General features: G+C 38.5%; 1 long non-coding RNA gene across 1 annotated transcript in view; it reads right to left on the minus strand.

The window, feature by feature from the left end:
* Positions 1-6,231: 6,231 nt before the first annotated feature.
* Positions 6,232-14,828, minus strand: part of LOC131342714 (uncharacterized) — a 40,481-nt gene continuing 31,884 nt past the window's right edge. Inside the window, exons 3-4 of the long non-coding RNA XR_009203059.1 lie at positions 6,676-6,733; positions 6,232-6,561 (exon numbers count right to left, since the gene is read on the minus strand). This is a non-coding gene — a long non-coding RNA (uncharacterized LOC131342714). The remainder of the gene's footprint in view (positions 6,562-6,675; positions 6,734-14,828) is intronic.

Raw genomic sequence — 14,828 nt, forward strand, 5'->3', positions numbered from 1 at the left:
CTAGTCTTGTTATTTATCACTTCAGCACTGTTTGTGAGTTCGGCTGGTTACAGAGTTCCTGTTCCTGTTCTGCTAAGTACAGCACTTACCTTTCCATTTCCTCTCTAGGTGCATCTTCTCTCAACACCATCTTTTTCACCTGCAGTTTGTGACCTGCAAACCTGTGAATCCATTCTGTTAGCTTGGCCCAGTGTTTTTTTCACTCACCATACTGCTGTCTCCACTTCTGAGCGTGTAATACAAATATACTTGTGCTGGGGTTTTGACCATTTCTCTGTATTCCCTGCCAAATGGGGCCTCAAATGAAGCTTTGGCTCAATCCCACAGTCATGTATTCTCTTGTCTAACAGGCCTGTTGTTAAGCTTGCCTAAGATCTGTGATTTTCCTTCAATATACCTCCACTGAGCTTGCTCCACTTTGCCTTCCCAGGCCACACCATCATTCCTCAGCTTCCCCTCTCCCACTGCATGAAACTGTCGGACCTGTGATTTCATTCTGCTAACATATAACAGGCTTCGTTCCTCTTTAGTGGTCAGAGTGCCTTGGCAGCTTTGTTCCTGCATAGATCTGTTGTACCAAATAGGTTTGGAAACTTGCAGTGAAGAGCAGGTGGAAGACTGTAATTGCCAAGTTAAAACTGTTCCATGTTCAATGTACTCTGTCATCTGGATCCAGTTCACTGCCCAGTTCCTAAAGTACTAGCCTTCCTACGGGACCTGGTAGACAACTAAAATTATCTGTCTACATTGAGTACAGTATGTATACGGCAACCACTGTAGCCACAGTACTAGAAAAAAAATTTCTAACTAGGGCCTCATATAGTGGTCACACAAATACTGTATACCTTTGCCCCTCATGCTCATCATCCTCTTCCTTAAGGCCCACCCTCCTCCATAATGCTCCACCTCTTATTTTAGGCTGTGAAAGGATGTCAAACTTAAATAGATCACTCAAAAGGCTGCCTTTTTGTTAGCGATCACTACAGCACAAAGAGTGGGAGAGTGGGTGAATGCCTTGGTAATAAGCTTGTCTTGCATGCGTTGGTGGCTGGATGATTTCAGAGTGCCCTTGTGGTTGAACCCTGGGTTTCTTCCATGATGCAGAATCTGCTGAACATTCCTTGTTATGCCCAGGATGCATCCCACATAACAATTGGACCAGATGGTGGTGATTCAATCGTCAGATCAACGGTTCATCTGAGCCCACTGTCATTCTCAGCAAGAACTTTCCCCGCGATAAAGTTCTAGGGAACACGGCCTAGTGACAGTGGTTTCTATATCAAATATCGCATTATGTGGCCACTCGTATGTGACTTTGCTGAAGGTCTAGGTATGCGTAGGCACGCACACAAGAAGGTCTCCAGGTGATTCTCACTGCCCCTGAAAGTTATCTGGTGTTCACAGAACCAGAGTTACATAGCAATTTCTTGTTGTCACTGAATTTCAGCCTTGGATAGGGGGCCGTGTTTGAAACACATATTTCTTACAAAAAGCTCTCCTTGTTGTTATTAAAGTTTGTGACGGTACAGCTGAAAAGTTTGTTTAATATATCGAACATCAGATCATGTTCTCTAAGTTATTGTCTTCAAATGGAAAAAGAGAAAAGAGCGGGAAAAGCTTTCTCTGTGGCTGAATATGAATGCATCATATTAGCACAACCTAATGTAATGTATTCTTCTTCAATTCTGCCTAAGCTCATTTTCCACTGTATGACTTTCTGTGCATCAGCTCCACTGCCTCGGTATACGCATGAACACTGAATAATCTTACAACCTATAGAAAACCTCAGAGTATGTACCCTAAGGAGGTTTAGTAGCTGGCCTTTACTGCTGCCCTTTCTGTTTGGCCTGAGAAGAACGCTCGAGGGAGGGAGTAAGATATAGAGAGAGGCAGGGAGAAATTGAATTTCTAAATGGCCTTTTCCTTCAGTTCAATTTTGGGTCAATATAGTGTGGTGAAAAAGCATAAAACAGCACTCAATTGATCTGCAAGTATTTGCAAGTATTCATTTTTCCCTTTTTATTTTGCAAGCACCTACCTTCATGATTCAGATTAAAAGAATGCGAGCATAAAGCCTTTAACCTTCCCCTTGTTTCATTTCTTTTTGCCAGCAGAATGTGGAGAACACAAACACGCTAAACACGTCATGAAGATCTCTATCTAAGCTGAGTCTCCGAAAGCAGAATCTCCTTCCTTGCTCCAAGGTTGATTTTTTTTTCTGCTAGCTGAATTGAATTTGCAGTGTCAGAGTGATGCACTGCCTGTCTACCAGCGTCCTTTTGCCATCCATGCCTTTCTTCAAAATGGAGCTGTATCTCAAGCCTTTGGCGTGTGGTGGGTTGAGAGATAGGAAAGAAAGGGCTGGGGTCTTCCATAATCAGCCATATCTGACCACATGCAGGAAAAGATAAGACCAGGATTCATCTACCTGCTCCTGAAAACAGAAAGCATGATCTCCACAGGGATGGCATGGGCAGGGTGAATAAGGATTCATTCATTTAGTAGTCTTCAGTAAGCTCCAGGGCAAGGTTGCTGTGGGTCCAGAGGTGATCCTGGGAGCAAGGTTAGTGTTAGAAGGTTGATAGGTGTTGAAAAGCTGGATAGGGGCCAACAAATAATCCAATGGGATGTCTGCTACTTTATATGAAAAGCAATCGATTTGGGTCCCCAAGTGATATATTTTAGGGATAGGAATACACTCTGAATACAATATAAGTCCATCACAAGGCAACACAAATACACTCAAACATTAATTGCACATTTATGAGCGATTTAAAGTAGCCAATCTATAAAGTAGAGTAATATTAGAACATCTAAGACAACCAGAGTACCCAGAGCAAAAATGAGGATTGTATAAACTATTTATTAGACTGCTGCATAAATGAGAAGAACAGAAAGGGTTCCATTAATGTCTCCTATTAAGTTTGCACCGAGTGGTGACTCAAAGGCTCTAAGTTGTTGGTCAAAAGGTTGGGGTTCAGCACTGCCACCTTTGGGTCATTGAGCAAGGCCCTTAACCCTCTCTACTTCAGGCTGACCTTGTGCTCTGACCCCAACTTCCTAAGCTGGGGTGTACCAAGAGAAGTATTTCACTGTGTTGTAATATACTGTATATGTGACAAAAATCAAACCAAAATCTCTCACAGTTATTCTAATTCTTATAGATTTTGTGTGTGATCAGGATGGATTTGCAATATAATGTACTACCTGGAATGGACCAGAAATCCATGGTGTATCACTCATAAGGGATAAAGATCAATATCCAATATGCATCCTACTATACAGTGTATATGTTGTGTACGCAATTAAATATGCAACTAAATATTAATAAAATATTCAGATTAAACTGATGACGTCTTCTAAAAGGTACAAGTCACAAGGCATCTGGCTGTGACTACACATATGGATTGTGCCTGGGAACCCAGGAGAGGTAGTGGTTTAAATCGGCCAGAAATTTAGGAAACCAGTTTAGTTTCATTAAAAAATATTGCAGCAGGATTAACACAACAACAAGACCCAGACTATGTACAGACCAAATGTGGACCCAATACAAATAAGTTTATTATAATCAGTCAAAGATTGTCATGATTATAGACCTATTATTAGAATAGTAACTTAAATTCACTTGTAGTGATAAAAATAAACTAAAGAGGTCATGTTGGAGGCATGGTGGCTTTGTGGTTAGCATGCTTTCCTCACACCACTGGGGTTAGGTGTGTGCCTCGATTGCGCTTGTGATATATGGCACCCCGGCTAGGGAGTCCCCGCCTTGTGCCCTGAGTCAGGGGATAGGCTGAAGGTCACTGCAACCCTGTGTTGGATAAATAGTACAGAAAATGGATGGATTGGTGGATGAAAGCATGTACCTGCATCCGTATTAACAACAGGTTTGCATAAGACATTTATCAAAAAGGCCTGGTAAACCTGAGTGCAGCCTTTTTAGTTGTGAGACTTTTCATTTAAAGAATCGTTTTTTTTTCCAGAGGCTATTGTGGAATCTCTGGGTAGGTTTACACAATGAACGGGTGGGGGTGGGGGGCAGTCCATCACTGGACACACTTACTCCCATCTAAGCACCAAGGCAAGTTTGAAACGTATCAATCTTATCATTGATTAATGTTAAAGAAATACTTTATCATTCTGTTTAAAAAATACTAAACTTCAGCAGCAACTCCCACTTTTCCGCAACTTTCAGTGAAGATACTGACCCTGAAACACATACACATGGTTTATATTATCTGACTGAATGATGAAATTATTTATGATGCCCAGAAAATGCAGGTTTAATCCATCCTGGTTGGAAAAATGATACAAGCCATCTCCTCGAGGATAAAAAGAATATCCATCACTGCTACTGTAAAAGTTGTAAAAGAAAAAATGTGATGAATGAATAAAGAACTTCACTGTGTGACATTGCTCATGTAGTCTTTAATAACAGTGCTTGGAAAGTCCTTGAAGATCTTTCTTTTGAGGCATTTGTGTGAACTTTGTGACAATGACTATCAAGCTGACCGAACTAATCCTAATCTCATTATTTATCTGCTAATCATAATGTGCAACTTTACTCTCACAAGAATAAATAATAGAATGCCCTTTCTCAAAATGAACATTCATCAATAGCCACTTTGCAGGATTAAACTGTGTAATTCACCAAATAACAATTCGTAACATTCAATAAGTCTCTTTGGATAGCTGCTGCTAATTATGCCCTCACTGTTTACATTATTTTACAAGTAGATTCTTTCACATTTGGTGCAAAGTCTGTAAGAAATTTATTAGATAATATTCCTGTAAAACACCATGGCACAGTGGGTATCCTTGCAGCCTTGTAGCTCCAGGGTCCCTGGTTCGATATAGATGGATTCTTTGTTTTTCTCCCAAATCCCTAATCAATTACCCATAGGTGCCAATGTGTGTGCATAGTGCCCTGCAATAGATTGGTGTCTCATCTAGCTTGTATCCCTGCCTCATGCCCAGTATTCTCAGGATATTTTCTGGATCCATCACAACCATGACCAGAATAACCCTGTAGCTGCCCACATCGGATTTAAAACACTGATGCTTGCCTACAAAGCCAAAAACAGACCAGCACCCACTTACCTTAAAGCACTTATCACACTGCTCAACTAGTCTCACCATTTCACAGGGTACAAGATTTTTCTCTGTTCTGGCACCCAGGTGGTGGAATAAATTTCCTTCAGATGTCTGAACAGCTGAATTGACTGACTTTTTTCAAACAACGTCTGAAAGACCTACTTCTTCCTAAAGTACTTATACTAGTACAAGCAATAAATAAATACATTTTGTGTGTTGTCTTTTTTTTTTTGCTATAATACCTCTCCAAGAGAGTTTTAGACTGATGGTATTCTTAGTCTGTGGCCTAGTGAACCAGAATCAGGATGTATTCATTATAGAGACTTCAAAGCACTTTTGTAAGTCACTGTGGATAAGGGCTTCTCCTAAATACCATAAATGTGCATGTAAATAAAGCAATTACTGAAGATGAATGAATGAATGACTGAATATCTCTGTTTGGTTTGACTTCAATATTTTATTTTATTTTATTTTATTTTATTATAAATAACACTTGTATATATTAATATTTATAATAATATTTAACAATGTGTAATAATATTAATATTTACATATTTAACAATAAATATTAATCTGTGTAGAACATTGTGTAAACATTGTGTGAATCTAACAGAAACCTTTACTGTTCTGCAGCCAGTATCATTAGTGAGCTGCTCCTTGAACACATTCAGTGGTAGCTCAATCACTAGTTATAGAAACCAACCATTCTTTGTGTACTGATACTGATTTTTCCATTCACGCAATTACAATTCTTGATTTTACAAAATCATGCTAAACAATTTAACAGAAAAACAAGATTTTCATAATTCAGGTTTAGAGGTTTAAAGAGGTAAAAAGTAATATTATTAGCTATGCGGTTGGGAACTGCTTGCCGGCAATGGCAAACACAACATTTTTTGCCATAATACACAGAAAATTATGAACAGAGTAGATTTATGATGTAATACTTTTGCAAACCGTTCAGTAATGTCTATCCGAGCACTGACAACAACAAAACAACAAAGAACAGAGTATTTAATTAGCGTATTTAATTCAGATTATCATTACAATTAACATTATTTGCAAATTGTCAGATTTCAGACTTCATTGTAGGCATATTTAATCTTTTTTAGTCAAAGCAATTCTAAACCTTTTTTTCCCTTCAGTTGTATCTGTCTAATTTTAATTACTTTTTTCCATTTTAATAAACACAAAACATACCTGATGTACCTCAGCACTCCACAAGTCTAGTAAAGAGCATGTGAGATGGGGGGCGGCTTCCAGTCTGTGTCAGTTAATTTCAGAGATTATTCAGAGTTTAACACAAATGCACAAATCATTTCAGATTCATTTGTCAATTGGCTCATTTGATGTTTTTATTTAGGAGAAAAAGCCCTTTTTTATGATTCTTTTCAATCATAACTCACACTAGGCACTCAAGTGTTAAATTGCTGAGTTCCTCTGCAAAGTGTCGGAAGTTTGGCAGAACTGGAAAGACAATGGAATCAGAGTAAATATCGCTGGATATCATGAGAATGTAAACTTGTATATAGATATAGACACAAGTAATCAACACACCAGCTCATACCCATCGTATCTCACCTTGTACCATGGAGCCACATTGAGGTAACTTTGGATTCTAGTCTTCTCTTCACTTTCTCTAAAATGGAGAACAAGATTTATTACCAGATTTAAACCCATTTTGAAAACCCTGTAAGTCAAAGGGGGATCTATCCCACATAGCAAAAGAGTGATGGCCCCGTGCCGACCCACACTTAATACTTTCAACTGACCCACATAACACTATGAAATGATGGCAATAACCTCATCCAAATCTGGCTGCCAAAACACAGCCACAACTCAATCCTTGATGAGATCATATCTCAGCAGGTTATAGACTAAAACGTACAGTTGGCCTACTTTTTGCTCAAAATTGAAAGGCAGTGAAATGGTTCCAATCTGGGCCATTTTTTTGGAGCAGATTTTAAATTCTACTGGAATAAGTGGCCCATTTTTACCTAAACATATAATTTTTTTGTCCATTGTTAATTTTTGTCTTTGTCAAACAACAGCTAAACTGGTGTGTTTTAGAAATCTGGCTGGGACCATGGAAAATATTTATTCATTAATGACTGATATAGTAATTGTTACTGTACATTTTTATCCTTATTTCTCAAGTTATCAGTCTGTTCTATATAAAAGAAAGTGTATAAAGCTCTAGTGTCTATAAAACGTGCTGCTACACAATAAATAATAATTATTTTTATATGAACATTTTTCCAATGTGACACATGGCTAAAAAAGAATAAAATCTAGATAAATACAAATACACCAAAGGGTTAATTTACAAGTTCTAAATTCTTAAAAGGGTTTTAAAGCTTCATTAATATGCTGTTAGAGATGACCTAAAAACTGAAAAAAACTCATAGTAATCACTTAAACTCGAACAGACTCCCAAAATGATAGCTCAGCATTTTTATCTATTTTCTCTTTCATATAAATAGAAAGTCACATCCCATTAAAAAACCTCTAATATCAAAGGTTTTGGTATAAGCCATCCAGAAATCTACAAGGATTGCTTTATAAAAGATTCATGCCTTGCTTATGAATGTGTTATGAAGGCACAAGATAGGTACCCTTCACATAACATGAAACTCGAGATCCTCAGTTTAACAGTGAAGGGATTTAGTTTAGAACAATGAGATACATGTTTTATGAGGCATGAAAAATGAATGCAAATTTCTCAGATCATATTTTTTCAAACAAGATTTCATCATTTTTACTAATCTAACCCAAACAGATTTGTTTTTATTGACTAAACGGAGTAGACACGAGAATGACAATATTGTGTGACTGATAAATGACAATACTGAGTCAATATCCAGTGTCATTGGGAGCTGTTCAGTAAATGGATTTCTCACATGCCCTCTCTTTATGAAGCCTCAGCAGCCTTGGCACAGTGGAGGACAGACTCCTAACCTGAGGGGATGATATTGCTCCCAGAGGACCAACCTGACTGTACCAAAGTGACTCTACACAGGTCTCTGGAGATGTCATGCACTGAAGTCCTGAAAAACTGTGTGTGCATATGAGTGAGAAAGAGAGAGAGAGAGAGAGAGACAGAGAGAGACAGAGAGGGGTAAGAAACCAATAGTGATGCAGTAAGTATAACTCTGTGACAGGCAGAGAAAGAGTATGTGTTTATAACAGGACTGTTTTTTTTTTCAATGCCTCTCACATAGATTTGTACATCTGTCCTATGACTTTTTATAGTTGTTTCTGCTTCCTAAATTTAAATCATTGCAACCCTGACCAGGCAGTTACTATCCATCCATCCATCCATCCATTTTCTGTACCACCTATCCTATTCAGGCTTGCCGGGAACCTGGAGTCTATCCAGGGTACAAGTTAGGGGAACAACCCTTTACAGAGCACAAATATATACTCACACACTGAGGCCCATTTAGAGGTGCTAATCAGCCTTGATTGCCAATTATTGCAAAGAGGTAGGAAAACAGAGTACCAGGAGGAAACCCCTGATAAACAGAGAGAACAGGGACATAAGGCAGGGACAGGAATTGAACCCACAAGGCTGGAGATTTGTGAAGCAAACTTACATGTCTACCTAAATAAAAGGAAAAAACTGAATGCTATTGTAGATCACACAATCCAAATGTCTACCCAAACAAATAGTATATGTATTTATAACTGTTTAAAACACCTGTTCAGCTCTGAATAATGTATGTATTCAGTTACGTTTCTAGTATGTATGAATGCTCACAATTGCGAGAATGCATATCAACCAGCAGGTTCATGTGTGAGAGACTGAAACATCATGTGTACTTATGTAAATATGCTTATATGCTTATATGAGAAAGCTAACCGATACACACACACACACACACACACACACACACACACGCACAAAAAGAGTAAGCGTGTATGTGAGAAAACACTGTGAGTGAGTATGAATGCATGTGAGAGATGGCAGTGTGGGAGTGAGATAGAGGAGAGAGCCACAGAATTGCAGCTGAATTGCAGGACCAAAATGAAAGCTTACTGCTGGTGAAGATCAGTGTGTTATTCTGAAAGGTTGCTAAAGGGCGCTACGGAGTGAAAAGTGTGCCATCTCCTCCAATTTAACATCCAAATTGCTTTATTTTTTCCATTATTCCGATTAGCCTGACGTGTAACTTGTCTCCGCTGACGTGTCGCTCCTCTCTGCTAAACACGGCACATTAAATGTACTTCTCTCATGGAGGCTGGCATGTTGGCAGTAATTATTTTTTATAACCATCGCTAAAGAGGATTACTTTGAGTAGGACCTCTCTTGGAGTAAACATGTCTTGGCCAATAAGTGATAAATAGCTACTACAAATAGAACCATATTGAAATGGTTCAGCCTTTTTATTGCTTATTGTTCAAGACAAGGTTCAGCATGGAAAATTGGAACCATATCTGTGGAGGTTTGTAAGAAACATTTTAATGTGGTGAATTTTTTTTCCTACTATATAAAAATAAAAAAAGAATCACATTATAGGCTCGTTATCATTACTAGAGTAACTTACACTCAGGGTTCTACCCATCTCTCGCACCACATAAATTATGTCAAATATTTATAATAGGTTTTAAAAAATTTTTGTTCAACTAATTGAAATATTATAATCGTTGATATGGTGAAACTTTCTATAAGTAGCTATTTATTTGAAGGAGTCTCTTTTTTTGTGGTTTATCAGTAACATTACGAGCTTTATAGCTGCTATAACATAAGTGATAACATGTTTCATGTACATTTCACAGCATTAAATGTGAATATAAATGGATAAAAAAATATGACGCCATTCACCAATCAAAAACAACTGATGGCCGATCATTATGATATTATATCATATTACGATATGATATAAATAGGAATAAAGCAATAAAAATAGTTCAGGATGAGAGTCAGACTTTTTGGCTCTTTGATACCACACAGGAATTTTCTACCAAGGAATATTCCTACTTGCCTAGGCAAACATTCATCGAAGTCTATTAACACAATTTCGTGCAAAGGCCTGCGTATAAAAAAAAAGAAATAATAATAACAGTAATAAATAATTTTTTTTTAAAAAGTACAGATGGAAGGGATGAAAATTTGGAAAAAGGGAAGCAATCTTCTATGGTAATGTGTCCCCTTTATACTCTATTGTTTGCCTCAAGTAATTATTATGGTCTTTGAAGAAAACCTGTACTCATTATGCACCTGTTCTTAAAGATGAACATTCTCCGCTAGTTGGTAATTTTGGCAGTTCTAGCTTTCCCATATTCTGTCTCCCTTTTGGATTAAAAGAGGTGATGTCAGGAATATCAAGGAACAGATTATTATTACATATTTAAGCCTTTTGGGGGTGAAAAATAACCAGTTATTAATGTGGAGAAATGTCCGTCAAGGGAAAAAAAAAAAAACATTATGGTCAACATTATGAAGGACTAAAAATGTCTATGTTTTACTGAAAGCAAACATCATGTTCATTTATTGTTCTTACAAGCCAAAGCAGCAGGTGGGCTCTCTTTCAGTGCTAATTCTCTTTTTGATCGGTGAGTCGTTCACAGATGAGGATTAAAGATCACTGAATGCAGCAAAAATCAAGCAGAATTGCCTGAGCACATGTGACTTAAAGCAAATGAACCAGAGTTGCATTCATTTAGTTAATCACCTTAGTCATTCACTTGAAAATTTTCAGGTTTAAGGATCGGAAGATCTGACTATTCATAACAGACCACTTACTTTTTCATAAAATTTTTATTTTTTTTTTTGGTCGGAACCTTCTTGTTTAATGCAGCTTTTCTAACAAAGAATTCCGAACAGAAAGAAAAAAAAAATTACTGCAAAAACCCCAGTGTATATCTGTGCGTGGGATGGCTCTATCCTAACAGCATAAATAATCATGTGTATTGACTGAACTGATATTTAACTGTAGAAAGAATCGGAATCTGGAGAAATATTTGCTGTAAAGTAACCAATATGTATACGCTTGCTGTATATGATTAATACAAAGCTGTACACAAACCCTTAAGGGTTTGTCCTTTCTGTAGTCCTAACCAGGCTAGGATTAACACTCGTGAAATAATGCAAGATAAGTTTTACCTCATTTTTTTTATTGAATGACCTACAACAGAAATGCTAAAAGTACCACAGCAACCCGAGTCCAAAATTGGCCATGGTGTGTGGGTCTTAGAAATGGTATGTCTATTTATTCTGTCTATAACAGCAACAGTAGATAATCATCAGCATCTGTAAGCTCATGTACACCGTCCAGGCACAACATTATGATCACCTGCTTGTTATTGTGTTGGTCCCCCTTTTGCTGCCAAAACAGCCCTGACCCGTCATGCACTGTGTATTCTGACACCTTTTATCAGAACCAGCATTAACTTCTTTAGCAATTTGAGCAACAGTAGCTCGTCTGTTGGATCGGATCACACAGACCTTTGCTCCCCACGTGCATCAATGAGCCTTGGCCAGCCATGACCCTGTCGCCGGTTCACCACTGTTCCTTCCTTGGACTACTTTTAATAGATACAGACCACTGCAGACCGGGAACACCCCACAAGAGCTGCAGTTTTGGAGATGCTCTGATCCAGTCACAATTTGGTTCTTGTCAAACTCACTTAAATCCTTACACTTGCCCATTTTTCCTGCTTCTAACACATCAACTCTGAGGACAAATTTGTTCACTTGCTGCCTAATATATCCCACCCACTAACAGGTACAATGATGAGGAGATAATCAGTGTCACTTTACCTCTCAGTGCTCATAATTTTAAGGCTGATCACTGTATGCAGAAGAGGGCTGATAGAACTTTCCTTTGAGATGCAGCATGACCAGTAGATTGAAAAGATGCCTCAAAGTCAAATTTGGTAGAAAATTGGGCAAGGAATCCAAAATAAAGAAAAACAGAATTGCAAAACAACTCTAGTCTGAATACAATCGGAAATGGGTTTTGCCACTGAGTGACTTTTATTTTCATTCGGTGTGAGTTCTCTTTAGCTACGAAGGAAGTTTCTTTCATATGTTTGGAACAAACTCTGAATGCTGTGGATAAATTGTAGATGCTGAAATCTCTGATTATACCTCCCACAATCAATGTTTCTTCAGTAACCACTTTGTTCTGGCCACATTCCAGGAAGGCCTATGCAAGGAAAACTGGGTGCAAAGCAGGATAGGTGAATACACACTGGACACATGACACCAGTCGATCACACACTGACACACTCATTCAGACCATTTCAATTTGCTTGAATGTTTGTTTTGTAATATGTGGAAGGAAACACACAAAGAGACATGAAGAGGAACATGTGAAACAGCAGACTGATAGTAAACTGAGCTCAGGATCAAACCCGAATCCTAGAGCTCTGAGGCATTAAATCTATTTAAATCTTCTATTGCACCACCACCACATCACCCCTTAATCTCTGAGTTAATTATGGAAGAGTGTGGGTGGTGATGACTGTCCCAGTGTAACATTAGGCAAGGAAACAACGAATGATGTTACTTGATTCATTGAGTTATTTGTACTACAGAGCATTCTTTTGAAGATTATGAACTGTAATAACAATTTGGTCAGCACTTTTCACCCACAGTTCAGAGAAACAGCAGTAAGCAAATAATCAGCCGATGCTGACCTGAAAACAAACAAAAATCAAGCCAAGAGATTTATTAAAACACAAGAATTTTCTATAGTAGGGATCAAACACCTTGGTGCACTTCCAAGAACTAGGTCATATGTTATGAAAAACTAATGTAGTTTTGTCTAATTTTGTTTCAAGATTATTGATGACACAGAGGAGAGTGTAATGACTGGAATTACATGGAATGCACCGGAATGCAATATACAGCATCCGACCTAATTATGCATCAATATTCTTATTTTCATAAGTCTTTTGGTACTCATCAGGACTGATACTGATACCACTGATGAAATAAATAACCTGCAGGATCTTCCTGAAACATTTCATTTAGCTCTGATTAGGTTGGTTGCTACCATGTGCTCTAGTGACAAACTCTTTGTCCTCAGTTCCATGCTTAAAATGTCTTTTTAATAGAGAGCATAAGGGTGAATAACTTAAGCACACAGAGCAGATCAAGCATCAGCGCATGTTTCTCAGTGCTCAGTGCTCACTGAACTGAAGTGCTCTCACATGCAACAATTTCACTGCATGATCACATCACTGCTCTACGCTCACCAACACCTTTGTGCATGCATATTTAATGACCATGCTTGTGGATACTGCTCTGCATACTCGGGTTGTCTACCGTTACACTCTCTAGTAAAGATACTGTTTAAAAGGTTAGTTGAATTGTTGGAAGGCGCTGCAGTCTTGATATTTTGAAGCTGCTTTGTGTTGATCATTAATCATGAAATGCATCCAGATCCCTGTCAGTTAGTATTTTCTAGGAAGAGGCAGAACTAAGGCTAAGAAGCTTTAATTATCGTCACACAGCAAAGTGGAATTCTTTTCTTTGCATATCCCGGCTGCGGAAGTTGGGGTCATAGTGCAGGGGCAGCTAGGTTTAAGGGCCTTGCTCAATTGCCCAACAATGGAGCTTGGCGGTGCTGGGGCTTAAACATCGATCCTCTGAGCAACAAACCAGAGCCTTAACCACTTGAACCACCACTGCCCATATGCAGGCATCACATGGTATTGGTTGATCACAAATAAATAAGTAAAATGAAAAATATTGGCGATGGTGTTAGTTTAGATGTGAAATAAATACTACTAGTAGATTCAGACTTTACTGTGTAGCAATCCTTTTGGAGGAAAAATAGCTTGTGTTCACTCAGGCTGCTTTGAATCTACACAGCCCACTGGCGCATTGCTAATTAGTGAGCATGTCCAGAAAAAAAAAAACCTTAACATCCAGGAGTCAATATCTGCTTGGGCCAAAGGTCACAGTGCTTTCTTTATCCTACCTGCTGTGTGCCCTCGGGGTAAACTCGTGCTAACTATGCGAATCCAGACCCAAGACTAATCACAGAAATATGCACAAATGCACCATATCATGTGAACGTATTTTGTTAGTGTACATCCACTGTTTTAAGTAATCGTTTACATTGATTTATCATCCAAAGACAGACAGATGCATGTGCATGCAAACACACACACACACACACAGGGAAAGAAAAGCAGGGGTGGCTCTAACATAGGCCAACGAGCATGGCGGCAGCATTGTGAGTCTCACATGACCGGGTACAGCGTCACTCGGCCTTCGTGGCGCAATAACAGGATCTGTATACACTAAACTCTGCCGTGTCCAATTGATGTGACAACCCTGCTATCTCCTCCGACACCGAGTTCACATCCAGTGAGAAAGCACTGTGTGGGTATGTTTACGTTTGTGTATGTGTGGGTACTGAGTTAAAATAAGTACTGCAATGCTCACTTCACTTTGAAAACTATACTCTGTTTCTCTCTCTTCTTAATTCATTCTTTTTACCTCTCTCTCTCTCTCTTTCTCTCTCAACCTAACTCTCTCTCTCACTCACACACACACTCCCTCCCTTGCTGCTTCTCCAATTTTCGAGGCACAGAGTGCAAGAAATTAGCATAAGATGCCCAGGGGATACACAGAGGTAAATAAACAAGGAAAAGTCGTCATCTGAATATCAAAATAGCACATTTGCATGGCTGGCGATCATTAGCTAAATGTAATTTTGCTCTTTTTACACTGCACCATAAGCAAAAATAAAGAAATAATTGCACTGATGAGAATG

Source organism: Hemibagrus wyckioides, linkage group LG21 (assembly GCF_019097595.1).
Source record: "Hemibagrus wyckioides isolate EC202008001 linkage group LG21, SWU_Hwy_1.0, whole genome shotgun sequence".
NCBI lineage: Eukaryota > Metazoa > Chordata > Actinopteri > Siluriformes > Bagridae > Hemibagrus > Hemibagrus wyckioides.